This window comes from Hyperolius riggenbachi, chromosome 12 (assembly GCF_040937935.1).
Source record: "Hyperolius riggenbachi isolate aHypRig1 chromosome 12, aHypRig1.pri, whole genome shotgun sequence".
In the NCBI taxonomy this organism is placed as follows: Eukaryota; Metazoa; Chordata; class Amphibia; order Anura; family Hyperoliidae; genus Hyperolius; species Hyperolius riggenbachi.
In genome coordinates, this window is record NC_090657.1 from 90,862,672 (window position 1) to 90,889,848 (window position 27,177).

At 44.8% G+C, this 27,177-nt stretch overlaps 1 long non-coding RNA gene across 9 annotated transcripts in view; it reads right to left on the reverse strand.

Moving 5' to 3' along the window:
- Positions 1-27,177, reverse strand: part of LOC137541048 (uncharacterized) — a 617,426-nt gene that overhangs the window by 16,166 nt on the left and 574,083 nt on the right. For all 9 annotated transcript variants that reach the window (XR_011025074.1, XR_011025071.1, XR_011025075.1 and 6 more), the window contains 2 exons: positions 8,381-8,516; positions 1,155-1,254 (listed from right to left, as the gene is read on the reverse strand). This is a non-coding gene — a long non-coding RNA (uncharacterized lncRNA). The remainder of the gene's footprint in view (positions 1-1,154; positions 1,255-8,380; positions 8,517-27,177) is intronic.

A 27,177-nucleotide genomic window follows, 5' to 3' on the forward strand; every position in this document is an offset into this window, starting at 1 on the left:
GTTTGGTAAGCCTCCCCTACTGGCACTCGTTGCACTTTTCTTTTGGCTGGCGCCGTCCAGCCTGATGGTTACTTACTTGTCTTATGGTTTTATTGTTGCTCTGTCTCTCCCTATCCACCATCTCCAGCACAATTTTCCGGGCACTAGCACTTTAGCACTAGCACTTTAGTTTATTGGTTGTGAGTTGTCAATTGTGCACTTTAGCTTACTGATTCCAATGAGTCGTACCTTTATTACATTACAGTGGGTTACAGTGGAAGGTGTGTTATATTACTCATCTAATTAAGATATGTTCATGATTTATGGTGAGTAATATAACACACCTTCCACTGTAACCCACTGTAATGTAATAAAGGAATCATTGGAATCAGTAAGCTAAAGTGCACAATTGACAAATCACAACCAATAAACTAAAGTGCTGGTGAATGAGGATGCCCCCTGTGTGCACAGAATTGTGTACACATCAAGGCATGCCTGGAAAAATGTGCTGGAGGAGGTGGATAGGGAGAGAAAGAGCAACAATGAAACCATAAGAATGGCGTGAAACAAGTAACCATCAGGCTGGACGGCGCCAGCCAAAAGAAAAGTGCAAAGAGTGCCAGTAGGGGAACTCATGGAGGAGCATGTGACCAAACCACTGGAGAGGGGGGTGGAAGTGCGGTGTGCCCTGGGAGAGCCTCATTACTCATCTAATTAGGATATGTTCATGATTTATGGTGTGTACCCTGGATATTCATTTTAATTGTTTTTATTGTGGAACCTTATTATGATACAATAAAAGCTTTTTGGTATTTTTCTAACCAGCTGTGGTGCGGTGTTTATGGGGAAAGGCCTTGTCAGTTATTCATGATGGAACAAAAATGGCGCATGCATCACCTTTAAAAAAAAACAAAAAAAACATTACTGAGCATGTGCAAACAGTCCAACGCAGCTAATAACGCTTCTAACGCACAGCATGCAGCACTTTCTAAATATTGCTACACGTTACAAGGCAACGTGAGCACTGTGAATGTCACACATACTTTGTGTTGCTGTGCGTTTGTCTGCATTATTACTTTTTATCACGTGCGACTTTAACGTTGCACTATGAAAGCAGCCTAAACCAGCAGCATACAAGAACATACTCTAAATAATGTTAGTACTTTTTCACCTACCTTTTGGTACTTTTTCAATTGTACAGTGCTAAAAAATTATTTTAAAGAGAAGGTGAAAAATTATCTCCTAGGAGAAAACTCAGGCGAAAAAGTGAATTGCCTATAGGTGATAAAAGAGAGATACAATGAGATCACTCATGAAAAACATTTTGTCAATCAACCACATAATGAGGTAAATAAAGCTTCTTTAGCTTTCCTGCTATTTTCAAAACAAGCTACTCTGTCAAGTGTGAAACAGGTTAGCTTTAACCTCTTCTGTGCAGTGAGTGCCAAGGATTAGTTATGGTCATGTCTAGGAGAACTCATGGAGAAGCATGTGATGAGTTTGGTCAAGTGATAGATATGCAAGTCTCTGATTTGCTAGTCATGATCATGTGCAGGATATGATCACAGCAAATCAGACCTTTGAACATCTGATCAAACAAATCACATGGTTCTCCATGAGTTCTCTTAACTACTTCCCGACCGCCTAACGCACAGAGGCGGCCGGGAAGTGGACCCCGCAAGGACCAGCTCATGCCCAAAGGCGGCGGTCCTTGTAGGGGCATGGGCGGAGCGATCGAGTCATCCGTGACGCGATCCTCCGCCGGCGCCTGTCACCGCTCACCCGCCGCAACATCCCGCCGGCCATACGGAAGCGCCGGCGGGATGTTAACCCCGCGATCGCCGCATACAAAGTGTATAATACACTTTGTAATGTTTACAAAGTGTATTATACAGGCTGCCTCCTGCCCTGGTGGTCCCAGTGTCCGAGGGACCACCAGGGCAGGCTGCAGCCACCCTAGTCTGCACCCAAGCACACTGATTTCTCCCCCCCTGCCCCAGATCGCCCACAGCACCCATCAGACCCCCCCCTGCCCACCCCCCAGATCCCTGTTTGCACCCAATCACCCCCCTAATCACCCATCAATCACTCCCTGTCACTATCTGTCAACGCTATTTTTTTTTTTTATCTCCCCCCCCTGCCCACTGCCCCCTCCTGATCACCCCCCACCCCTCAGATTCTCCCCAGACCCCCCCCCAGGCCCCCCACCCCCTGTGTACTGTATGCATCTATCCCCCCTGATCACCTGTCAATCACCCATCAATCACCCCCTGTTACTGCCACCCATCAATCAGCCCCTAACCTGCCCCTTGCGGGCAATCTGATCACCCACCCCCACCAATAGATCGCCCGCAGATCCGACATCAGATCACCACCCAAGCGCAGCGTTTACATCTATTGTCTCCTCTAAACACCCACTAATTACCCATCAATCACCACCTGTCACTGTTACCCATCAGATCAGACACTAATCTGCCCCTTGCCGGCACCCAATCACCCGCCTACACGCTCAGATTGCCTTCAGACCCCCCCTTATCAATTCGCCAGGGCATTATTTACATCTGTTCTTCCCTGTAATAAACCACTGATCACCCATCAATCACCCCCTGTCACTGCCACTCATCAATCAGCCCCTAACCTGCCCCTTGCGAGCAATCTGATCACCCACCCACACCAATAGTTCGCCCGCAGATCCGACGTCAGATCACCTCCCAAGTGCAGTGTTTATATCTGTTCTCTACCCTAAACACCCACTAATTACCCATCAATCACCCCCTGTCACTGCTACCTATCAGATTAGACCCCTATCTGCCCCTAGGGCACTCAATCACCCGCCCACACCCTCAGAATGCCCTCATGCCCCAGCCCTGATCACCTCGCCAGGGCATTGCTTGCATCTATTCCCCCCTCTAATCACACCTTGAGACACCCATCAATCACCTCCTGTCACCCCCTAGCACTCCTATCCATCAGATCAGGCCCAATACAACCTGTCATCTAAAAGGCCACCCTGCTTATGTCCGGTTCCACAAAATTCGGCCCCTCATAGACCACCTGTCATCAAAATTTTCAGATGCTTATACCCCTGAACAGTCATTTTGAGACATTTGGTTTCCAGACTACTCACGGTTTTGGGCCCGTAAAATGCCAGGGCGGTATAGGAACCCCACAAACTGACCCCATTTTAGAAAAAAAGACACCCCAATGTATTCTGTTAAGTGTATGATGAGTTCATAGAAGATTTTATTTTTTGTCAAAAGTTAGCGGAAATTGATTTTTTTTTTTTTTTTTCACAAAGTGTCATTTTTCACTAACTTGTGACAAAAAATAAAATCTTCTATGAACTCGCCATACACCTAACGGAATACCTTGGGGTGTCTTCTTTCTAAAATGGGGTTACTTGTGGGGTTCCTATACTGCCCTGGCATTTTAGGGGCCCTAAACCGTGAGGAGTAGTCTTGAAACAAAAATGACCTGTGAAATCCTAAAGGTACTCATTGGACTTTGGGCCCCTTAGCGCAGTTAGGGTGCAAAAAAGTGCCACACATGTGGTATCGCCGTACTCGGGAGAAGTAGTATAATGTGTTTTGGGGTGTATTTTTACACATACCCATGCTGGGTGGGAGAAATACCTCTGTAAATGACAATCTTTTGATTTTTTTTACACACAATTGTCCATTTACAGAGGTATTTCTCCCACCCAGCATGGGTATGTGTAAAAATACACCCCAAAACACATTGTACTACTTCTCCCGAGTACGGCGATACCACATGTGTGGCACTTTTTTGCACCTTAACTGCGCTAAGGGGCCCAAAGTCCAATGAGTACCTTTAGGATTTCACAGGTCATTTTGAGAAATTTAGTTTCAAGACTACTCCTCACGGTTTAGGGCCCCTAAAACACCAGGACAGTATAGGAACCCCACAAATGACTCCATTTTAGAAAGAAGACACCCCAAGGTATTCTGTTAGTAGTACGGTGAGTTCATAGAAGATTTTATTTTTTGTCACAAGTTAGCGGAAATTGATTTTTATTGGTTTTTTTCACAAAGTGTCATTTTCCGCTTACTTGTGACAAAAATTAATAGCTTCTATGAACTCACTATGCCTCTCAGTGAATACTTTGGGATGTCTTCTTTCCAAAATGGGGTCATTTGGGGGGTATTTATACTATCCTGGAATTCTAGCCCCTCATGAAACATGTCAGGTGGTCAGAAAAGTCATAGATGCTTGAAAATGGGAAAATTCACTTTTTGCACCATGGTTTGGGTTTAAGCGTTTACAAACTAATAAATATACACTGAATGGGTTTTTTTTTAATCAAAAACATGTTTGTCCACATTTTTCGCGCTGCATGTATACAGAAATTTTACTTTATTTGAAAGATGTCAGCACAGAAAGTTAAAAAAATCATTTTTTTGCCAAAATTCATGTCAATATAATAAAAAGTAAAAATCGCAGGAGCAATCAAATAGCACCAAATGGAAAAAAAAGTGGCCGGTCCTTAAAGTGACTCTGTAACAAAAATTACAACGTTTTTTCTACCATCCTACAAGTTCCTAAACCTATTCTAATGTGATCTGGCTTGCTGCAGCTCTTTCTACTATAACCATCTCTGTAATAAATCAATGTATCTTTCCCCTGTCAGACTTGTAGGCCTGTGTCTGGAAGGCTGCCAAGTTCTTCAGTGTTGAACTGTTCCTCTATGCACACTCCAGTGTGTGTTTTATTTACATAAGCCAGCAGCTTCTCTGCTATCTTATCAGTGATAGAAGAGAGCTGGATAAAAATCCTCCTCTGGAGGCTGTGAAAGGAGCTGGTCTGTCACATACTAAGGGCCCTTTTCCACTAGCAATCGCTAGCGTTCACGCTGAATGCTAGCGATTGCTGAATCGCAATTAGCGGCGATTCCCCGACGTTCGCGGCCGCGATTTTGCTATGCTATGCATTGCATAGCAAAATCGCGGCAAAAGTCGCTCCGCGGCGCGATCGCGATCAAGTAAAAAACGAATCGCGGTAGTGGAAATGACCTACCGCGATTCCTATGTTAAAAAGCAAACCGTAGCGATTGTAAAATAGCTAGCGGTTTGCGTTTTTGCGATTCAGCCAGCGCAAACGCGCTGGTGGAAAAGGGCCCTTAGGAATTAACGACATAGGCAGAGCTGTCTGCAGGAAGCCTGTAATGTTCAGTGCATGAGAGAAGCTGGGGACAGAAGGTAAACACACACAAGTGATCTCTTGAGATTCAGAAGTAAGGCTGTATACAGCCTGCTTGTGTATGGATGTATTTCCTATGTGTGGACATGCTGTACATCAACCTACTTCCTGTTTTGGTGGCCATTTTGTTTGTTTATAAACAAACTTTTTAAAACAGTTTTTGACTACTTTTAATGCGGCGGGGAGCGGTGAAATTGTGACAGAGGGTAATAGGAGATGTCCCCTAACGCCAAGGTTCTCAACGTGTGGTACGTGTACCCCAGGGGGTACTTATGAAGGTTCCAGGGGGTACTCGGGCTTGAAAAACTTAACCAAGCAAGAATAACAAATTTAGAGTTTTAGAAAATGATAAAACTTATTTAAACAATGCCAAATTAGTATTTTAGCTAATTTAATAGTAATGCTTGGAAATTGTTTACAATTATAATGTATTACGATTAAATATATATTTGTCAAGGGGTACTTGTGATAATGTTTACTCTGCTAGGGGGTACTTGGTGAGTACAGGGCTTTAAAAGGGGTACATAACAATTAAATGTTGAGAAACCCTGCCCTAACGCACTGGTATGTTTACTTTTGTGCGATTTTAACAATACAGATTCTCTTTAAGGGGGGTAAAGCCCTAGGTCCTCAAGTGGTTAATAGAGTTGGGCCGAACCTCCGATTTTAGGTTCGCGAACCGGGTTCGCGAACTTTCGCGAAAGGTTCGGTTCGCGAACCGCAATAGACTTCAATGGGGATGCGAACTTTGAAAAAAAAAAATTATGCTGGCCACAAAAGTGATGGAAAAGATGTTTCAAGGGGTCTAACACCTGGAGGGGGGCATGGCGGATTGGGATACACGCCAAAAGTCCCCGGGAAAAATCTGGATTTGACGCAAAGCAGCGTTTTAAGGGCAGAAATCATATTGAATGCTAAATGACAGGCCTAAAGTGCTTTAAAACATCTTGCATGTGTATACATCAATCAGGTAGTGTAATTAAGGTACTGCTTCACACTGACACACCAAACTGTTCACTGAACAGAACAGGTATACAGTGGCGGGTTCACTGAACAGAACAGGTATGCAGTGGCGGGTTCACTGAACAGAACAGGTATGCAGTGGTGGGTTCACAGTACAGGTATGCAGTGGTGGGTTCACAGAACAGGTATGCAGTGGTGGGTTCACAGAACAGGTATGCAGTGGTGGGTTCACAGTACAGGTATGCAGTGGTGGGTTCACAGTACAGGTATGCAGCGGTGGGTTCACAGAACAGGTATGCAGCGGTGGGTTCACAGTACAGGTATGCAGCGGTGGGTTCACAGAACAGGTATGCAGTGGTGGGTTCACAGAACAGGTATGCAGTGGTGGGTTCACAGAACAGGTATGCAGTGGTGGGTTCACAGAACAGGTATGCAGTGGTGGGTTCACAGTACAGGTATGCAGTGGTGGGTTCACAGAACAGGTATGCAGCCAGGGACAAGCTAAGCCTAACTAATCTTTCCCTATGAGAGAGAGTGTGCAGCAGCTCGCCTTACTCTCACTAATGCAGGCACACGAGTGACCGTAATGGTCGCCGCTGCCTGCCTTTTAGTAGGGGGGGAGTGGCTCCAGGGGCTAGTGTAGCCTAATTGGCTACACTGGGCCTGCTGACTGTGATGTAGAGGGTCAAAGTTGACCCTCATGGTGCATTATGGGGCGAACCGAACTTCCGCAAAAGTTCGCCTGCGGGACGCGAACGCGAACCACGGAAGTTCGCATGGAACCGTTCGCAGGCGAACCGTTCGGCCCAACTCTAGTGGTTAAACATGACCATCACTACTAAGAATTATTAGGCTGTACTGTATACAGTTATCCACCTCTCCTGACTTCTTGTAGGCTTATCCCATACTTCCTGAGATGGGAGTATAGCCATGCACCTGCCTCATCAGTTCTGCATAGGAACAGATGCTATCTTACAGTTATGTGAATAGAAAGGGACTATCACCACCAAATATGATACCAGCCTGCGCTAGGTGGGAGAGAGCATGCCCATTTTCCGCGCACACACACAGACCTATAAACCAGCCTCTTCTCCAGTGTAGAGCTGAATATAGTCATGTGTGACATGAAAATGCCTACTGAAATATTACAATGCCTATTATCACATCAATGCAGTCATTTAAATGTGATTTTTAACTTGGTTTCATAGCAACTTTCAGGTGGCATTCTCCTCTGTGACATCAGAATTATGCTAGGTACACACCATACAATTTTGTGTTAGATAGCTAGTTCGATAGATCATTTCCGACATGTCTGATCTTATTTACAATCGTTTTTCTAATTGATTTCTCATAGAAGTGAATGGAAATAGAGAAGAAAAAATATAACAGAATGGAATCGGAAAATCAAATCAGAAATCAAGCAGATGGAAAATCGACTAAAAAAACGCAATGCGTGTACCCAGCATGAAGGTCTATTTCAAACAATAGAAGACATACAGTATTACTTTTCCTCAAGAGTACAATTAAAAATCATGACTGCATCGGGATGTAACAGGAGCATTGTCATGTTTCAGTAGGCATTGTGATGTGCAGTAGGCATTCTAATGTCATAGGAGGCATGCTGATGTCACAAAAATGACAACATTACTTTAAATGAGCTATTTTGATTTACTCTTGAGTACATTCAAAGCAATTAGCTCACAAACTTTCAGTACACACGCTAGATGAAACTTGGCCGATAATGACGGCCTCTGCTGAGAATCCAGCATGTGTACAACAACCCCTGAAGCCACTTACCCCTCCGCCATAGGTCTGACTGTCAAATCAGTTTAATCACTTGGCTCCCATGTGCCATCACTCTTATGCCGTAACATCGTCCCTCTGCCCTTTTTCAAGCTGAGGTGGCTATCAGCCTGTGTATGGCCACAGTTAGCCAGTCAGTCAGTCTTTTCATGGCAATTCCCTCTGACCAGAGCATACCTTTACTAAGCATGGGACTATGTGCAGACTACTGTACAAGTTGTCTGCTAGCAGCATTATGCTTGATACAGGCTCATGGTTGGGTCTGGTCAGAGTGAAAGACCTTAGAGGCAGAATAATAAAAAAAAAAAAAAAACCTGATATTTCCAATTTTCAACAATACGTGACAATTCATATACACAAATTATATAAATCGGTGTGCAAAAGGTTAATGCGAATACGTACTTTATGAGTCACTCACCTGGTGCAAGTATATTTGATGCAGTGGTCAGCATTACAGCCAAAACAGGGATTTTTTTTTTTTTTTTTTAGGTGGGCAAGATGGTAGCTTCTATAGTCTTCTAATGTAAAATGTACTTTAAGGTGCATGCAGACTTCTGAACGGAAAAAAAACACCATTATTTGTTGCGATCACTGTCTAGGCATCCTATCCCTTAAAAACACAAGTAATTGGTCACAGTGGAATTGTTCAGTGATTAGCTTTGTCCAATGACACTGCAGGGTGAGCCTCGCATCTCCTCCCTTGACCCCCTCCATAGGACAGTACATGCCCTTCAAATAAGCTCAGTGTGCATATCTGTCACGGTCTAGAACACACTATTGGCCAGCTCACTCATGAAGGATCAGTTTGGCCTATAAAGATCCACTGCCTATTGGACATTTTCGATGGCTTGAGGCTTATCTCAGACTCGCCCCTTTCTAACAATTCAGGTCGTTTCAGCGCAGCACCTAATTTTGGCGCTGCCATAGACCATAAGGGTAATTACGGCTATATCGGCGCAGGAGGAATTTTGGTAAAATCACAGGTGTTGGCAATAGCTAGACCCCGATTTAAGTGTCCACAAGACAAAATGAGGTAATCAATTGAGGAATAGATGTGCTCTATTCCCCTATATTACCTAGCGCAGGGAGAGCACTCTTTCGGCTTCTCCTTGTACTCAAATTACCACCACCCAGAACGTCTTTCTAATGGTGGCCATACACGGTACAATAAAAACGTTCGATTTTCCCGTTTATTCGATCTAAATGATCGAATTGAATGAAAGTTGAAAATATTTTTTTTTTCGATCAAGAAATTCGAACGATTATCCCGTTTTTTCGGGAAAAATGATCGGACATGCTGGAAAAATCGTTATATTCGATCTAATGGAATAATCAAACTAAATTATCTAATTGAAAAATTGTACCATGTATGGCCACCTTAAGACTACAATCAGTGACGTGTGGTGGTGCATGTCACAATGCTAACAGGTTGCAATTATATTGTAATGGGATGTTCAGATTGGCGTGTTATAGTAGTGCAATGAATCTATCGGCATATGCACATTAACAGTTGCAGTGAAGCATTCTTTGTATGTACTGTATGTGTTGCATCACACTGATAAACATAATTTCCCCCTCCATTGTGATCCTGTTACTGCAGGCTACATACTGTAATGTCACTTTGAACATACCCTTAGACTTAATAGCAAGGCATCTCATATACATGCTGTGCATGGAGGCAGGCGTCCTGGGTTAGTGCAGGTCAGTCACTGTGAGTCAGGGACCTGAAGCAAGCAGGAAGTTGTGGACATACAGTTCTGAAGCCAAAAGATCAGCAGCTGCATTTTTTTTTTTTAGATTGCAATAAACAGTTGTGTCTTCCATATTTGCATTGGTACAGGCTTCCATTTATTCAAAGGCAAACAAACTTCCAAGTGGCATTGTTTGACTAACTGCATGGAGGGGCAGAGCCTAAATACAGGCAGGTTACACCAGTTGCATTCAAAACAGATGCAACAAAATGGAGGATGTTGGCTTCCAAAAACAATTTGCGTGCAGAGTGTTCCGTACTAGTCTCTTCCGCCTCATTGAGGTATCCTCATGGAAGAGACCCTAACCGCTAGCAAAAAACAGTGTGAACCTGGGAGCAGCTGGCCTTAAAATGGTTTACACTTTTTTGGGGGGGAGGGGGGGGGGTGAAACTGAGAAATTGGCTCTCCTATCCAGGCTGCAACTGACATGACTACCAATAGAGGCATGCAGAGCCCCCTAGAGGCTAAATACACACCTTGTATTCAGAACAGATACAAACTATGCACTAAACCCTGAACTCAGATTAAAACGGAATGCAAACTGAAATAGCACATGGATGCGGCTAGCCCAGGCATGGGCAAACTTGGCCCTCCAGCTGTTGAAGAACTACAAGTCCCACAATGCATTGCAGGAGTCTGACAGCCACAGTCATGACTCATAAAGGCAAATGCATTGTGGGATTTGTAGTTCCTGAACAGCTGGAGGGCCAGGTTTGCCCATGCCTGGGCTAGCCACAAGTAAACTTACATTTCTATACAGGTAATTTTAGACCAATCGCAAGACTCCAATACTACAGAGTTAAAATTTCTGCAGTAAATCACCACATTCTCTGATTGGTCCAATACTACCAAGTATTTCCGAATTCTGAGTCTTGTGATTATCCTACGTTTTAGGGGATTGGCCTAGGTTTAAGGCCAATCACAAGATTTGAAAATCAGATTACCATCAGTATGCTGTAGTATCGGTAATCGTCATTTTCAGAAATCGGATTTTCGATGGAATTGGAAATTAGCATTTCCAACCATACCCAACTGTAATACATCTGATGCTTAGCAATACAGCTACAGCAATTGTTGCTCTCCTCTGACCCACATTGCAGAAATCAATCAAGTACTGTAAAACTATTTTCTGTTCCCCACATGCACAGTGGAGATCCAGCTGGCATGGTTGCTGCAAGTAGCTGTAGCTGCCCCTCAGCCAGGCTGCCACCTGACCAACATACATATGTTGACACATTGTGAAATTTAAATGAATGACCTTGAAAACTAATTTAACACCCTCAAAATAACAACAGGTTGAATGGGTCTGCAGGTTATCCAGCCTGAAGGAAAGAAGAATTCTTGAAAGCCAGGCCTGGACTTAAGTTAAAGGAGAATTCTCCAAAACATATAAGGCTGACCGTGAATGAAGAATGGAAACTGTGAAAGTTGCCGATAGTATATTATCAGTTATATAAAATAATCAATATTAAAAAATTACTTCTTTAACCTTCCACTCCAGGCAAATTTATGTACTGTATATTTAGGAAAATCTATGTAGATTTAGGCAAATGTATGTACAGCAGATGTATGTTAAATTAGGCACATATATGTAAATTTAGGCAAATGTATGTAGATTTGGGCAAATGTATGTAGATTTAGGCAAATGTATGGAAATGTATGTAAATTTAGACAAATATATGTCGTTTTAGGCACTTGCATGTAGACTAAGGCCCAGTGCACACCGAGCGGTTTTTGGAGCGATCCGCCGGCCGCATCCGCCTATAAAAACGCCTGTCTAATGTATTGCAATGGGATGGTGCACACCGGCGGTTTGCGGTTTTTGCCAAGCCGCAAACGCGCCTCCTGCTGCGCGTTTGCGGTTTTCGGAAGCGTTTCGTCCTCAATGTAAAGTATAGGAAAAACGCAAACTGCTCTGAAAAACGCTAGTTCAGAGCGGTTTGCCAGGCATTTTTGTTACAGTAGCTGTTCAGTAACAGCTTTTACTGTAACAATATGTGTAATCTGCTACACAAAAACGCACCCAAAACTGCTAGGTATGTTTAGAAAACCTCTCTAAACATACCTTGAATCGCTCTGAAATCAGCTCCCAAAACCGCTAGCGTATTGCGGATCTGCTAGCGGTTTTGGTGTGCACTGGGCCTAAGGTAGATTTAGGCAAATTGATGTAGATTTAGGGATATATGTGCAGATTTAGGCAAATTTATAGAAATGTATATAGATGTATGCAAATGTATGTAGATTTAGACACTTGGTGGTAGACTAAGGTAGATTTAGGCAAGTTTATACAGATTTAGGTACATTTCTTTAGGCAAATGTATGTATACTGAGGTAAATTTTAGCAAATATTGCAGATTTAGGCCTCTTTCACACCAAGACATTGCGTTGTAGGGGACGGATCGCATAACGTGCCCCTAACGCTACAGCATGGTGGTGTTGAAGTTGGACGTCAGATTGAACTGCATTATGCAGCTCTTGGTGCGCTGTTTTCGTTCTATCTATACTGATAGAACAGCCGCTACAGGATAGTGATAGGAAGTCCGGATATTTTCAAGGATTCGGATGATTCGAATCGGATCATTCAAATGATGCGGTTCAAAGATCCGTATCTTTTCAATCATTTTACTAGGGAAGCAGACTGGGGGTGAAATGACTAGGAGAACAGGACTTTCCCTGCACTGTACATTCTGTATGTTCCTGTTTCTTCCAGACAGACATCCACTGTGAACCGAATCGTTCATGGTGATGATCTGGATGATTCGACTCACAAAAAAGATCCAGATTAAATAGAACGATTCATTCATGATCCGGACAACACTGAGTCCAGGTTACCTCACCACAGTGCAGTGAATATTAATTAGCCATGTGGCTAGTCACTGAGCATGTGCAAGCAGTCTAACGCAGCTAAAGCCCAGTATAATGCACAGCATGCTGCACTTCCCCAGAACGTGCAGCGTTACAATGTAACGCAACGTGGGGACTGAACAGCCCATTGATTTTTAATTACTGTGCGGTGGGCTATGTTACAGGCTGTGTTACAGGCTGCTCTAACGTGCATCTGTAACGTCTCACTGTGAAAGCAGCCTTAAAGGGAAGGTTCAGGGTAACGTGGAAAAAAATAAAAATCCATATCCACTTACCCGGGGCTTCCTCCAGCCCGTGGCAGGCAGGAGGTGCCCTCGCCGCCGCTCCAGAGGCTTCCGGTCGTCTTCGGTGGCCGACCCGACCTGACCAGGCCGGCTGCCAGGTCGGGCTCTTCTGCGCTCCACGGACGGGCTCTTCTGCGTCCCACGCGGGCGCGCTGACGTCATCGGATGTCCTCCGGGCTGTACTGCGCAGGCGCAGAACTACTGCGCCTGCGCAGTACAGCCTGGAGGACGTCCGATGACGTCAGCGCGCCCGCGTGGGTCGCAGAAGAGCCCGTCCGTGGAGCGCAGAAGAGCCCGACCTGGCAGCCGACCTGGCCAGGTCGGGTCGGCCACCGAAGACGACCGGAAGCCTCTGGAGCGGCGGCGAGGGCACCTCCTGCCTGCCACGGGCTGGAGGAAGCCCCGGGTAAGTGGATATGGATTTTTATTTTTTTCCACGTTACCCTGAACCTTTCCTTTAAGCAAATCAATCCAAATGTATGTAAATTTAGGTGAATTTAGGCACATTAATGTAGATTTCTTCATTTGATGATCTTATTGTCAGTTTTCTTCTTGCGGTCTATTGCTGTTGCCCACTTCCCATCGCTAAGGATCTTAAGTGGAAACTTAATTCCATGTCAATTTTCTGCAATTCATTCTTGCAGTTAGCACTTAGCTTAATATATAGATATATGCAAATAAATATAGGATGGGGAGTAGAATGTTGCAATTTTTCCAATAAAATTTGCAGGAATCTAGCAAATTCTTTATTATAAGTTAATAGTTATGAAATATTCACATAATATTCAGATATTACATAAATATTTCAGCAGGGGGATTATAGTGCTTTTGTACAGAATTACAGCTTAGTAAAGAGTAATATCCAAAACAATATGGTGTGTGTGCCTAGCAACTCCCACCCCACAACAATTTTCAAACTGCTCACCAGTAGGGATGCTCTCATGAGTAAATTCAAGTGCCTAAGCACTCAAATTCATAATTTAAATGAGCATTAATTACTGCAGGTGTGCGGCGGGGACATAAGGGGTTACTTACCCATAAATCCGCATCCTCCCTGCACTGTAAATAGCCTGCACGCGTCCTATTGGACGCGTTGCAAGGCTTACCAACCCGCACTTCCTCCAAGCTGAAAGTGGGAAGTGCGGGTTGGCGAGGCTTGGAGCGCAGGGAGGACGCATAATTATGGGTAAATAACCTGTTATGTCCCCGCCGCACACCTGCAGTAATTAAAGATAATCTGTACTGTCTGATTTGTACACTAAAAAAACATACCAATTGAGTCACTGTGATCGCCTAGATCCCTCTTTGCCGCTAGGTGTAGGGGTGTGTGTGCGTAGGGGTGTGTGCGCCTAGGGGTGTGTGTGCCTGCGTATGCGTGTGTGTGTGTGCGCGTGCAGATACACATATAAACACACAGACCTAGCTTCCTGGTTAGGCCATGTGTTGTTTGTAAAAACTGGCGATTAAAAGCCAGGATCGCATATATACAGTATAGACCAAAAGTTTGGACACACCTTCTCAAAGAGTTTTCTTTATTTTCATGACTATGAACATTGTAGATTCACACTGAAGGCATCCAAACTATGAATGAACACATGTGGAAGTATAGTACATAACCAAAAAGTGTGAAACAACTGAAAATATGTCATAATCTAGGTTCTACAATGTAGCCACCTTTTGCTTTGATTACTGCGGAGCATGAAACAGCCAATCAAATTTCAGCCATTCATTTTTAATGGGAAAATGTAAACTGCAGCCATTCTTACACTGTTATTCGCAGGGTTCTCAAACTTGCCACACTTGGTCACTGGGTGAACAAGATTAATACTCAAAAAAGTGGGTGGAGCCTACAACAGCCAATCAAAATTCACCTATTGATTCTCAAGGGGAATATTTAAACTGCTGCCATTCTTACACTGTTAATGGCAGATGCTTCAAACTTGCTACAGTCGATCATTGGGTAATCGGGGTTGAAATTCACTAAAGGGAGCGGAGCCACAAACAGCCAATCAGATTTTCGTGGTGGATAAACTGCTTCCATTCACACATTTTTTATGCCGGGAATCCGAAAGCTCACAAACTTGGTCATTGAGTGACTGTGTATCAAGGTTACAAAAAGTGGGCGGAGCCAAAAACAAATTTCACTGGAAAAATATAAACTGCAGCCATTCTTACACTGTTAATGGCAGGGTTGTCAAACTTTGCACAGTTGGTCACTGGGTGACTGGAATTAATATTCAGGACAATAGGTGGAGCCTACAGCAGCTAATCAAGATTCACCTGTTGATTTTCAATGGGAATATTTAAATTGCTGCCATTCTTACACTGTTAATAGCAGATGCCTCAAACCTGGTACAGTTGGTCACGGGGTGACTGGGGTTCAAATTCAGAAAGGGGGCGATGCCACAAACAGCCATATTTGTTTAATTTCAATGGGAATATACAAATTATTTATACCAAGGACCCCAAAGCTCATAAACTTGGTAATAAAGTGACTGTATGTCAAGGTTAGAAAAAGTGGGCGGAGCCAAAACTAATTTTTTTAGACATGGGAAAATATAAACTGCAGCCATTCTTACGCCGTTAATGGCAAAGTTTTCAAACTTGACACCACTGGTCACTGGGTGACTGGGATTATTATTCAGAAATGTGGGTGGAGCCTACCACAGCCAATCAAAATTCACCTATTGATTTTCAAGGGGAATATTTACATTGCTGCCATTCTTACACTCTTAATGGCAGAGGCTTCAAACCTGATACAGTCAGTCATTGAGTGACTGAGGTCCAAATTCACTATAGGGGGTGGAGCCACAAACAGACAATCAGATTTAATAGATTGATTTCAGGTTCTCAAACTTGACACAGTTGGCCACTGGGTGACTGGGATTAATATTCAAGAAAGTGGGCGGAGCCTACAACAGCCAATCAAAATTCACCTATTGACTTTCAAAGACAATATTTACATTGCTGCCATTCTTACTTTCTTAATGGCAGAGGCCTCAAGCCTGATACAGTCAGTCACTGGGAGACTGGGGTTTACATTCTGAAAAGGGGGCGGGCCACAGACAGCCAATCAGATTTGTTTAATTTCACTGGGAAAATGCAATTTATTGATGCCAAGGACCCCAAAGCTCATAAACTTGGTCATTGAGTGACTGTATGTCAAGGTTAGAAATAGTGGGCAGAGCCAAAAACAACTAACTTTTTACATGGGAAAATATAAACTGCAGCCATTCTTACACTGTTAATGGCAGGGTTCTCAAACTTGACACAGTTGGTCACTGGGCTTAATATTCAGAAAAGTGGGTGGAGGCCACAACATCCAATCAAAATTTACCTATTGATTTTCAAGGGGAGTATTGAAACTGCTGCCATTCTTACAATACTAATGGCAGAGGCCTCAAATCTGCTACAATCGATCATTGGGTGACTGGGGTTCAAATTCACTAAAAAGACGGAGCCACAAACAACCAATCAGATTTATTTGCCGGATAAACTGCTTCCATTCACACAATTTTGATGCCATGAACCTTAAAGTGAACCTCCAGACTAAAAATTGACTCAGCAGCACTGGAAAGGCCTGGTGTTTCTTTAACTGTTTCACAGCATCAGAACTTTTTTTCTCTTATACAAGCCTCATTTTTAGCTACACAGAAAAAAACTGCCCGGGCATTTTTCCCCTGATGCTGTGCAAAGCATGATGGGATTTCTGATGTTGTTGTTCTCGTTCTGCTGTTTTGGTGCAATTTTTTTTTTTACATTTTGAATTTGACATTTAGAAGCCTAGTGTGTGCAGCTGGGAGGGGTGATCAGGACACAGGACAGTTGGAACTGTGTCTCCTGCTCCCTGTCACCTCCTTTCAACCAAAAAGATGGCTGCCCCCATGACAAAGATGGCAGCCCCCATGAATCACAAACATTTGCCTGTTCTTTTAAAACGGGGTGGGTAAGAGATTATATTACCTATCTATTCTAATTAACATAACTAATGTAACTTAATGACAGTATGTTTGTTTAAGCTGAAGTTCCCCTTTAAAGCTCACAAACCTGGTTATTGAGTGACTGTGTGTCAAAGTTACAAAAAGTGGGTGGAGTCAAAAACAAACGCTCCTGGGAAAATGTAAACTGCAGCCCTTATTCACTATTAATTGCAGAGTTCTCAAACTTTGCACAGTTGGTTACTGGGTGACTGGGATTAATATTAAGAAAAGTGGGTGGAGCCTAAAAAAGCCAATCAAAATTTGCCTGTTGCTTTTCAAGGAGAATATTTAAATTGCTGCCATTCTTACACTGTTAATGGCACAAGCCACAAACCTGGTGCAGTTGGTCTTTGGATCACTGGGGTTCAAATTCAGAAAAGGGGGTGGAACTACAAATAGCCAATCAGATTTGTTAAATTTCACTGGGAAAATACAAATTATTGATGCCAAGGACCCCAAAGCTCACAGATTTGGTCATTCAGTGACTGTGTACCAAGGTTACAAAAAGCGGGCGGAGCCAAAACCAAATTTAACTGGGAAAATATAAACTGTAGCCATTCTTGCACTGTTAATGGCAGGGTTCTCAAACTTTGCCCAGATGGTCACTGGGTGAATGAGATTAATATTCAAGGAAGTGGGTGAAGCCTATAATAGCTAATCAAAATTCACTTGTTTATTTTCAATGGGAATATTTAAATTGCTGCCATTCTTACTCTGTTAACCTCCCTGGCGTTCTGATTCCCGCGGCCCTGTGGCCGCGGGAGCGTTTTTTGCACTTTTTTTTTATTTTTCATGCAGCTAGCCTAGCGCCAGCTACATGATTGCCCCCTCTGTGCGGCGTCCCTCCCTCCCCTCGCCGCAATGGCCCGTCCGGAAATCCCGTTCTGAACGGGATTTCCTGGAGGGCTTCCCCCGTCACCATGGCAACGCACGTTGTGACGTCACAGGGAGACCCAATCCACCCCTCAGCGCTGCCTGGCACTGATTGGCCAGGCAGCGCACGGGGTCTGGGGGGGGGGTGCTCGTTATGCGACGGATAGCGGCTCATCGGCGGCGATCGTCTCCGACACGCAGCAAGCAAAGTGCTTGCTGCGTGTTTAAAAAAAATATATATATTCAAAATCGGCCCAGCAGGGCCTGAGCGGCACCCTCCAGTGTCTCTGGACGAGCTCAGCTCGTCCAGAACGCTAGGGAGGTTAATAGCAGATGCTTCAAACCTTCTACGGTTCATCATCATTGGGTGACTGGGGTTCAAATGCTGGAGAGGGTCGGATCCACAAACAGCCAATCTAATTTGTTTAATTTCTATGGGAATATACAAATTATTGATGCCAAAGACCACAAAGCTCACAAACTTGGTCATTGAGTGTTTGTGCGTTAGGGTTAGAAAAAGTGGACAGAGCCAACTCCAGCCAAGTACAATCCCGGGCAACACCAGGTCATCAGCTAGTAATAATAACAACAACAACAACAACAACAACCAAAATTACAGGCCCGTTTCTAGGGCCATGTGGCTGCCCTGAACACTAAGGGGGGGGGGGCGCTGTAATGGAGCGGGGAGCCGCAGCCGCGTGGAGGGCAGCCCGACCTCTCCCTTCCTCTCTCCGGGCCGCCCTCCCCCCTCCGACTGCGGAGTTAGCGCAGGGAAGCGCTGTAAATAGTAACTCACCTCCCTGGTTCCAATTGCCGCTCACTTGCCGCTGGTCTTCTCCTTTGCATAGCCGCTGATACACACTATACTTCCTGTTTAGCAGGAAGTAAAGCGTGTATACCGGTGAGCAAGTGAGCGGCGATTGGAAACAGGGAGGTGAGTTGCTGACAGTTTACAGTGCTTCCCTGCGCTAGCTCTCCAGTCGGAGGGGGGAGCACGGAGGGTGGCCCAGGGAGAGGAAGAGGTCGGGCTGCCCTCCCCGCAGCTGCGGCTCCCCCTTCCATTATGAGGGGGCACCTACTATCGAACCTATATTGCGGGCACCTACCTATCTAACCTATACTGGGGGAAGCTGCCTGTATAACCTATATTGGTGGAACCTATCTAACCTATACTGAGGGAAGCTACCTATATAACCTATACTGGGGGAAGCTACCTATATAACCTATACTGGGTGAGCCTACCTATCTAACCTATAATGGGGGAAGCTACCTATCTAACCTATACTGGGGCACCTACCTATCTAACCTATACTGGGGCACCTACCTATCTAACCTATACTTGAGGAACCTACCTATATAACCTATAATGGGGGAACCTACCTATCTAACCTGTACTGGGGAAGCTACCTATCTAATCTATACTGTGGGCACCTATTTAACCTATACTGGAGGAAGCTACCCATCTAACCTTTACTGGTGGCACCTACCTATCTAACCTATACTGGGAAAACCTACCTATCTAACCTATACTGGGGGCACTGACCTAGCTAACCTATACTGGGGGCACTGACCTAGCTAACCTATACTGGGGGCACTGACCTAGCTAACCTATACTGGGGGCACTGACCTAGCTAACCGATACTGGGGGCACCTGCCTATCTAACCTATACTGGGGGCAACTATACTGGCTACCTATACTGGAGGCACCTACTGGGGGCAATTATACTGGGGCACCTTAGCCTGGCTACCTATACTGGGGGGACCTATAGCCCGCTACCTATACTGGGGCACCTATGCCCGGCTACCTATACTGTGGGCACCTATATCTGGCTCCAAGGCGGGGGGGGGGGGGGGGCGCAATTTTTACACTCTCGACCTGGGTGCATTTTAACCTAGAAATGGCCCTGGGACATAACACTAGGCGTATGGTAGGGATTAAATTGTGAGCTCCAGTGACCACAGTCAGTGACATGACTATGTACTCTGTAAAGTGCTGAATTCAGTGCTACATAAATACATAATAGTTCCAAATGCTACTGGCTCCCCTGTAGTGTGCTCAGAGTACCTAGTTGTGCACATTGTTCTCCAAGTAGCAGGGCTGGTCAGAGAGACAGTGGGAGAGTAAGCATGAGGAGAGGGTGAGAACGAGCAGAGAAAGTTGAGCTACATACTCACCACAGTGACCGCAACGACCCAGGCAGATGGATCCAGCGAGGTGTCCCTTATGACAAGCATCCAGAGAATCATCTTCCTGCCAGCGGGTATGCATGACGTCACGTGACATTACAGGACGGGCGTGAACAAGAAGTCAAGTGACCACTGTACTTACGGGTTGTCAGGGATCATAAAGATCCGACCAACAGTGACTGTTATTTATCACCACGCAACGCTAAGCGATGTTTACGTGATCGTGCACCCGTACCCACGTCACGTAAATGACCACTAGTCGCAAAAAAACAACAACAAAAAAAAAAACACCACATCGATAGACGTCGGTAAAATTGTTTGAAAAAATCGTGAGGTGGGTACATAGCATCAGAGAGAGGGCAAGAAGACAGCATTAACTAAAATACATTATTATGGCAGCCTCAATTATAAGTAGTGATGGATGTAATTGCACACATTACTTACATGGCTGGATGGTATAATGGTTAACCCTCTGGGCGATACAATTGCATCGCCCAGGAGGGGGCGCAGCACTTTTTTAAATTTTTTTATTTTTTTAAATCATGTAGCGAGCCCTGGGCTACATGATAGCCGCTGCGCAGCGGCATCCCCCCACCCACTCCGATCGCCTTCGGCGATCAGAGTAAGCAGGAAATCCTGTTCAGAACGGGATTTCCTGCTGGGCTTCCCCGGTCGCCATGGTGACGGGGCGGGATGACGTCATGGACGTCGTGACGTCAGAGGGAGTCCCGATCCACCCCTCAGCGCTCTTTTTATTCATGAGGCACACTGAGGAACCACAGCCTGCTAAGGACCAGAGGTGATACAAGATCCTCTATCTGGAACACAGCACACTGGAAATCGGGCAGCAGATCGTTAAGAATTACATCAGAGCGTACCTTGACCAGTCTCACAGTGGTCAATCTGGACGGGTGAGTGCGGTCCCATAGGGGACATCTTGACTTGTGATATTTTGAAGTGGAGCGCTGACTACTATCTGAAACCTGTTTGAAGAAGGGGTTGGCTATACCCATTTAGAGGCGCAGACACACAACAACAGAACTTTATCTTTCCCATCTAAAGTCACCTCTCAGAAGGGAGTTGAACTGTATTGTCAGACACTAGCAGCGCCGTTTTCAACATATATATCTGTACTTTATAGCAAAGAAATGGCAGCAGGCAAATTGGATGTATTTGATTATCGATCTAAGCATAATGTTGATTTAGAGGTCATTTTTAATGTCGAAGATGAAAGTCATGATGACATTAAGAAAGACATTGAAGACAAATTTAGAAATTTAGAACATACACTTTTAAAAGAGCAAGCCACATGGTGGGATGTCACCACACTGACCAAATACATAAATAAGGGTATCATCCCACAAAAATTGCGATGGGACATAATCCCGGATGATGGTGAGGAAGGAGAGGAGAATGATAAGGAATGGGGGGAATATTTTGACGGTTGTGGCATAGGACTAATGGAGCTATTGATAAAGAGAAAATCGGCACGCCTTGAACGACTGGGAAGGGAAGTAACCCAAATTAAAACTGATCTGGATATACATAAGGAAGAGGCCCTGTATAAAACCATGTCAGAACGAACCTGTGAGGTATTAATAAAACAAGAAAGAGAGATTATTATAAAGAAGAAACGAAAGTTCCAATTAGACTGGAATGCATTTAAACTCAAAAGAGCCTATAGATGGCAGGTTAAAAACAAGGGGCCTACACCTGCAGTCCCTAACCCAAAGGAGCGGCCACCCGCTCCAAGTGGAATAATAACTCCAAGAAGACCCAGAAACCCTATCCCAGTTCATAACGGGGGAGCAGTCCCAAAGAAACCAATGCATCAGAGTGGGAGAAATTATCAAGAACAGCGGGAAGCTCAGGGAGAAAATAGATCAAAAGGGAACAGACAGCATCCTAGGGAGTTCAATGGACCAGTGAATGGAAGTAGATATATGCCACAACAAAGAAACAATTATGAGAATAGGAACTTTCAAATACCACTGCAGAATCGGTATGATCCACTTAGACAGGAACAGGAATTCCAACCTTTTTTAGGGTACAACCAGGGACCACAGAGACCTCCATGGAACAGATTCCAACGACCAGAATACGAACCAATGCAACAACCGACACCCGAAGGATACAAACGAAGACCAGAAGGGGTATACGAGGAGGGAAGCGCATACAAACGAAGAAGAGAGAAGTAGGAAAAGGGATATTTAACATCTCAGGTGTTACCCTAAGTAGGGAGGAGCTAAAACTCTTGGATCAGGGTCTAAAACATGCACCCAACCAACCTCTTAACAAGTTTGGTACTTATATAGATTTGCAAAAATATACAAGGACACTAAACATTAAGAAATATTTTCTCAATAAGGAAGGCCCCTCGACTAGAATTAACCCAGTAAGTGAATTCAAACATACAGGGATGAAAAACCGGTCCTTATTCAATCCACAATCCAATAATGTGAATTCAGTGGAGGTGTTTAAAAGAATGGTGGAGAATGATCTGGAGAAAATAGAAATGAAAAAGAGTAGGGGGGTAACTAAACTAACTCAGGGTTTATTGAAAGATAAACAACTTGTAATACGACCAGCAGACAAAGGGGGGGGGGGGGGGAGTGGTCGTGATGAGACAAGAACAGTATAACGCTGAACTAGACCGGATTGTCAATGACACAAGTACCTATGTAAAGTTAAGAGGGAACCCATTGATCACTTATACTAATGAATTAAGAAAGCTACTACGAGAGGGCCTGGAGGAGGGCATTTTAGAGGATAAAGAATTTGAATTTTTAATGCCATCAGCACCAAGAACTCCTGTGATCTATCAGGTACCCAAAGTACACAAAAATGCAGAGCAACCGCCGGGACGACCCATCCTAAGTGGGATAGGATCCCTAACACATAGACTGGGACAATATTTAGATTATTTTCTACAGCCACTAGTAAAAAACCTTCCACAGACAGTCAAAGATACAAAACATATGTTACAGATATTGGAGACCTTAGAAGTAGGAGAAGACGACATCCTTGTGACAGCAGACGTCACAGCATTGTACTCGAACATACCACACCAGCAAGGGATGGAGGCAGTACATTATTATTTGGCCAAAGATCAGGACATAAAGGCTCAGCAGAGGGACTTCATAATGAAATTATTGGACTTTGCACTAACAAAAAACTACTTCTGGCACCAAGGGGACTATTACTTGCAGGTGAAGGGCTGTGCAATGGGGGCGGGCTTTGCCCCCTCTCTGGCCAATTTATTTATGGGAAGATGGGAAGAATCAGTGCTGGGTGAGGGGAGGGACACTAGAATCAAAGCCTGGCAAAGATTCATAGATGACCTATTTGTGTTATGGGGAGGAAGGAGGGAAGACCTACCGGACTTCTTTGAGAACCTGAACAAGAACACTATGAACATTGAACTCACAATGGAGTCCAGTGAAGTAGCGATACACTATCTGGATCTTACTATTGAAAAGAGGGGGACCTCACTAGTTATGACCACCTACTTCAAACCAACAGATAGAAATGGGTACCTCTCGACCCAAAGTTGCCATCACCCCAAGTGGAAGAAAGCCATACCTAGAGGCCAGTTCATGAGACTGCGGAGGAACTGCAGCAATCTGAACGACTATATAACCCAAGCGCAGACACTAGCTGATAGATTTATTGAGAAAGGTTATGAAGATATAGATATACAGAGGGAGATTATGGAAATAGGAAGAATAGAGAGAAGGGACCTATTGGGACAAGAACCAAAGATTGCAAGGGAATCCAAGCCAGAGGAAAGTGTACCATTTATTACTGATTATTCCATCCAGTATAGGCAGGTAGAACATATATTCAAAAAGCATTGGCCTATATTAAAAGAAGATATAACACTCAAAAGAATCTTGCCAAAGGACCCACGATTCATCTACAGAAGAGCAAAAAATCTGAAAAGCTATGTGGCCCCAAGCTGTGTAAATCCACCAAGGGTGGTAACTCCCTTCTGGCAGAAAGATGGTTTCTTCCCATGTAGGGACTGTGTGGGCTGTAGGGAAGCAACTCCAATAAAAAACAAGGAAGTGGTCTCAACATCAAGAGGTATTGCATATAAAATAAAACAGAATATTACTTGCAACTCAAAAGGAGTTGTGTACATGGTGTGGTGTCCCTGCAACATACAATACATTGGAAGAACAACTAGACAACTCAGAACAAGAATTGGAGAACATATAGGGAATATAAGAAGGGAATTTACAGGCCATAGTGTTTCTGACCACTACAGAACCCACCACAGCTCTGATCCCAGGTCCCTAAAATTCTGCGGGCTTGAAAAGGCAAACTATTCATGGAGGGGATGCAACAAAACAAGGGATATTTTGAAACGTGAAACGAAATGGATATACAATATGGGAACCCTCAAACCAAATGGACATAACATCGAATTAGATCTCAACTGCTTTTTAGCAAACAGCTAGGGGAAGTGTTATGGCTCATCTAGGTCTTTATTTATGAAGGTCCCTCTCCTCTAACGGAATATACTGGCCCATTGTTTTATCCAATAAAAAAACCCTCCAGGGATGATCTTCTTTTTTAATTTAGGAAACTAGTTTTAGAATTGAATGTGCAATATATATTATAACCACAAGATGGCACAGTGCTTGGGTTAATTGGCATATGAATTCACAGTTATTCTGTAAAATATTTGTCTGAACTGTCACCAATAGATCCTATGTATGCCACCTGTTTTATAAATGTGTATATGTTGTATATGTTTTATATATATTTTACATGAATGTAAATGTTCTATGAAGTTTTTATGGAAAACGGGCTCTCAATCCACAACTTAGGAGCCAGGGTGGAACGCATCTGCCGCACGCAGTGTAGTGACATCGGCGAGGCGGGATCTCACCGCTCGCATTATGACACTCACACTAATCCACCCATGGCAGGGCGGATATGCTATAGCGCACGTGGGGTGTATGCGACGTGGCCTACGTAATATGCATCACTACAAGTAACCCTGGTGTCCAATGGCTAGCCACGCCCCTGATGAGTCACGCGCGGTGACGAAACGCGTAGGGTGGAGCCGGAGGACGACCAGGAAACGTACTAGGACACGAGTAACGGGGAACTAGGCGGCGGAGGACGGTGCAATCTTCAGGCCTACCCGGGAGGCACGGGGGAGAGCCCGTTAAAACACTCTAGACGCCAGACTATCTTGCATGCTTGTGAGTAGTTTTTTTATCCAATAAATCTGTCACTTTTTACGGAGTTACGCTATGGACTCTTTTTATTCATGAGGCACACTGAGGAACCACAGCCTGCTAAGGACCAGAGGTGAGACAAGATCCTCTATCTGGAACACAGCACACTGGAAATCGGGCAGCAGATCGTTAAGAATTACATCAGAGCGTACTTTGACCAGTCTCACAGTGGTCAATCTGGACGGGTGAGTACGGTCCCATAGGGGACATCTTGACTTGTGATATTTTGAAGTGGAGCGCTGACTACTATCTGAAACCTGTTTGAAGAAGGGGTTGGCTATACCCATTTAGAGGCGCAGACACACAACAACAGAACTTTATCTTTCCCATCTAAAGTCACCTCTCAGAAGGGAGTTGAACTGTATTGTCAGACACTAGCAGCGCCGTTTTCAACATATATACCACCCCTCAGCGCTGCCTGGCACTGATTGGCCAGGCTGCGCAGGGGGTCTGAGAAATCCTCCTGCGCGATATACCCCGAGCTCAGCTCGGGATTATCACCCAGGAGGTTAAGGGCTCTGCCTCTGACGCAGGAGACCAGGGTTCGAATCTCGGCTCTGCCTGTTCAGTAAGCCAGCACCTATTCAGTAGGAGACCTTAGGCAAGTCTCCCTAAACTGCTACTGATTAAAGAGCGCGCCCTAGTGGCTGCAGCTCTGGCGCTTTGAGTCTGCCAGGAGAAAAGCGCAATATAAATGTTATTTGTCTTGTCTTGACTTACATGCCCTCTAGCATTCTTTGAGCTTTAGATGCTTGCCCTCCTATTTACTCATAGTGAAAGACCTGCATCCCCCACTGTGCCCATTTCACATTTCAAACACTGTCCTTGTGAATTCAAGTGCAGCCTGGGTGACCCAGAGAGGGAAGGGGATCAGAAGATGAAGATCATACTGCTCATCATGGCAATCGTCCTGACACCTAGACATGTCTGACATTCTAGCAGAGCACAGGGCTGTCTGCAAAGTTTACTGTTTGTCTCACTGCAGACTCGCAGCATTTGGGGGTAGGGCGCTGTACACTGAGGGACTGCCTCACATCTTTCTATGAATCCTTATCAGATGCATCCATTAAAACACTTGTGAGAGCAGAAAACTTTTTCTCTACATACCCTTAGTTGTCAGTCACTCAGGGTGGAGGGGCAGAGAACAGCTATAAACCAGACACCTTCTTAGGGAGTGTCTATAAATCAGAACTCTGAATGATTCTTTATCAGTGACTTAGCAGAAGGCTATTTGTGAAGAGAGCAGAAGGCTATTTCTCTCCAGTCCCTTACAACGGTCTTTCAGGACAGGATTTTTCCCCCCCCTTGGACTAACAGTAATTTCTTCCGCCTTCCCCCCATCAAAGCCACTCCAAGCCACTGCCTGGGTGGTCCGTAGGTTAAGGCGTCTCTGCAGGTGGGAAGCTTCAGTTGGAAGTAATTGTGGATTCACTTTACACTGGGGAGAGGAGGAGACATGCGGGGGGGGGGGGGGGAAATGGGACCACACAGGGGGACAAGGCAGGGAGTCAACGACGTTGCGGCGGGTCGGTGGTTCGTATCAGTGGGCGATCGTAAGTCGGGGACTCCAGGGCTGGATTTAGGCCAAGGCCACCTAGGCCATGACCTAGGGCACCATAGACCATAGGAGCAAGGGCACCAAAGCAGCAGGCTAAACTGGTGCAGCATTTGCAAGCTTACAAAAGCTGCAATGCAGGGAGATCAGACGAACGCCTGACAGTGGTACTCGCCTGTGCCGCAGCCACCTGTGCACGATTGCATTGTGGTTTGTGGCTATGGACTTGGGCAGCTTTGGAGATGGAAAGGAAGAGGAAGCTTCTGCATTGGAGACAAGTGGAGAAGTAAGGGACACTGATGGCTGCTGCGGTGTGATGGCAAGCTGGCTACCTATACTGAAAGGGGGGGGGGGGAGGAATTAAGGGAGTCATCTGGCCACCTATACTGGAGGGAAAGGGGGAGGGGTCATCTGGCTACCTATACTGGGGGGTCATCAGGCTACCTATACTAGAGGTGGGGGGGGGGG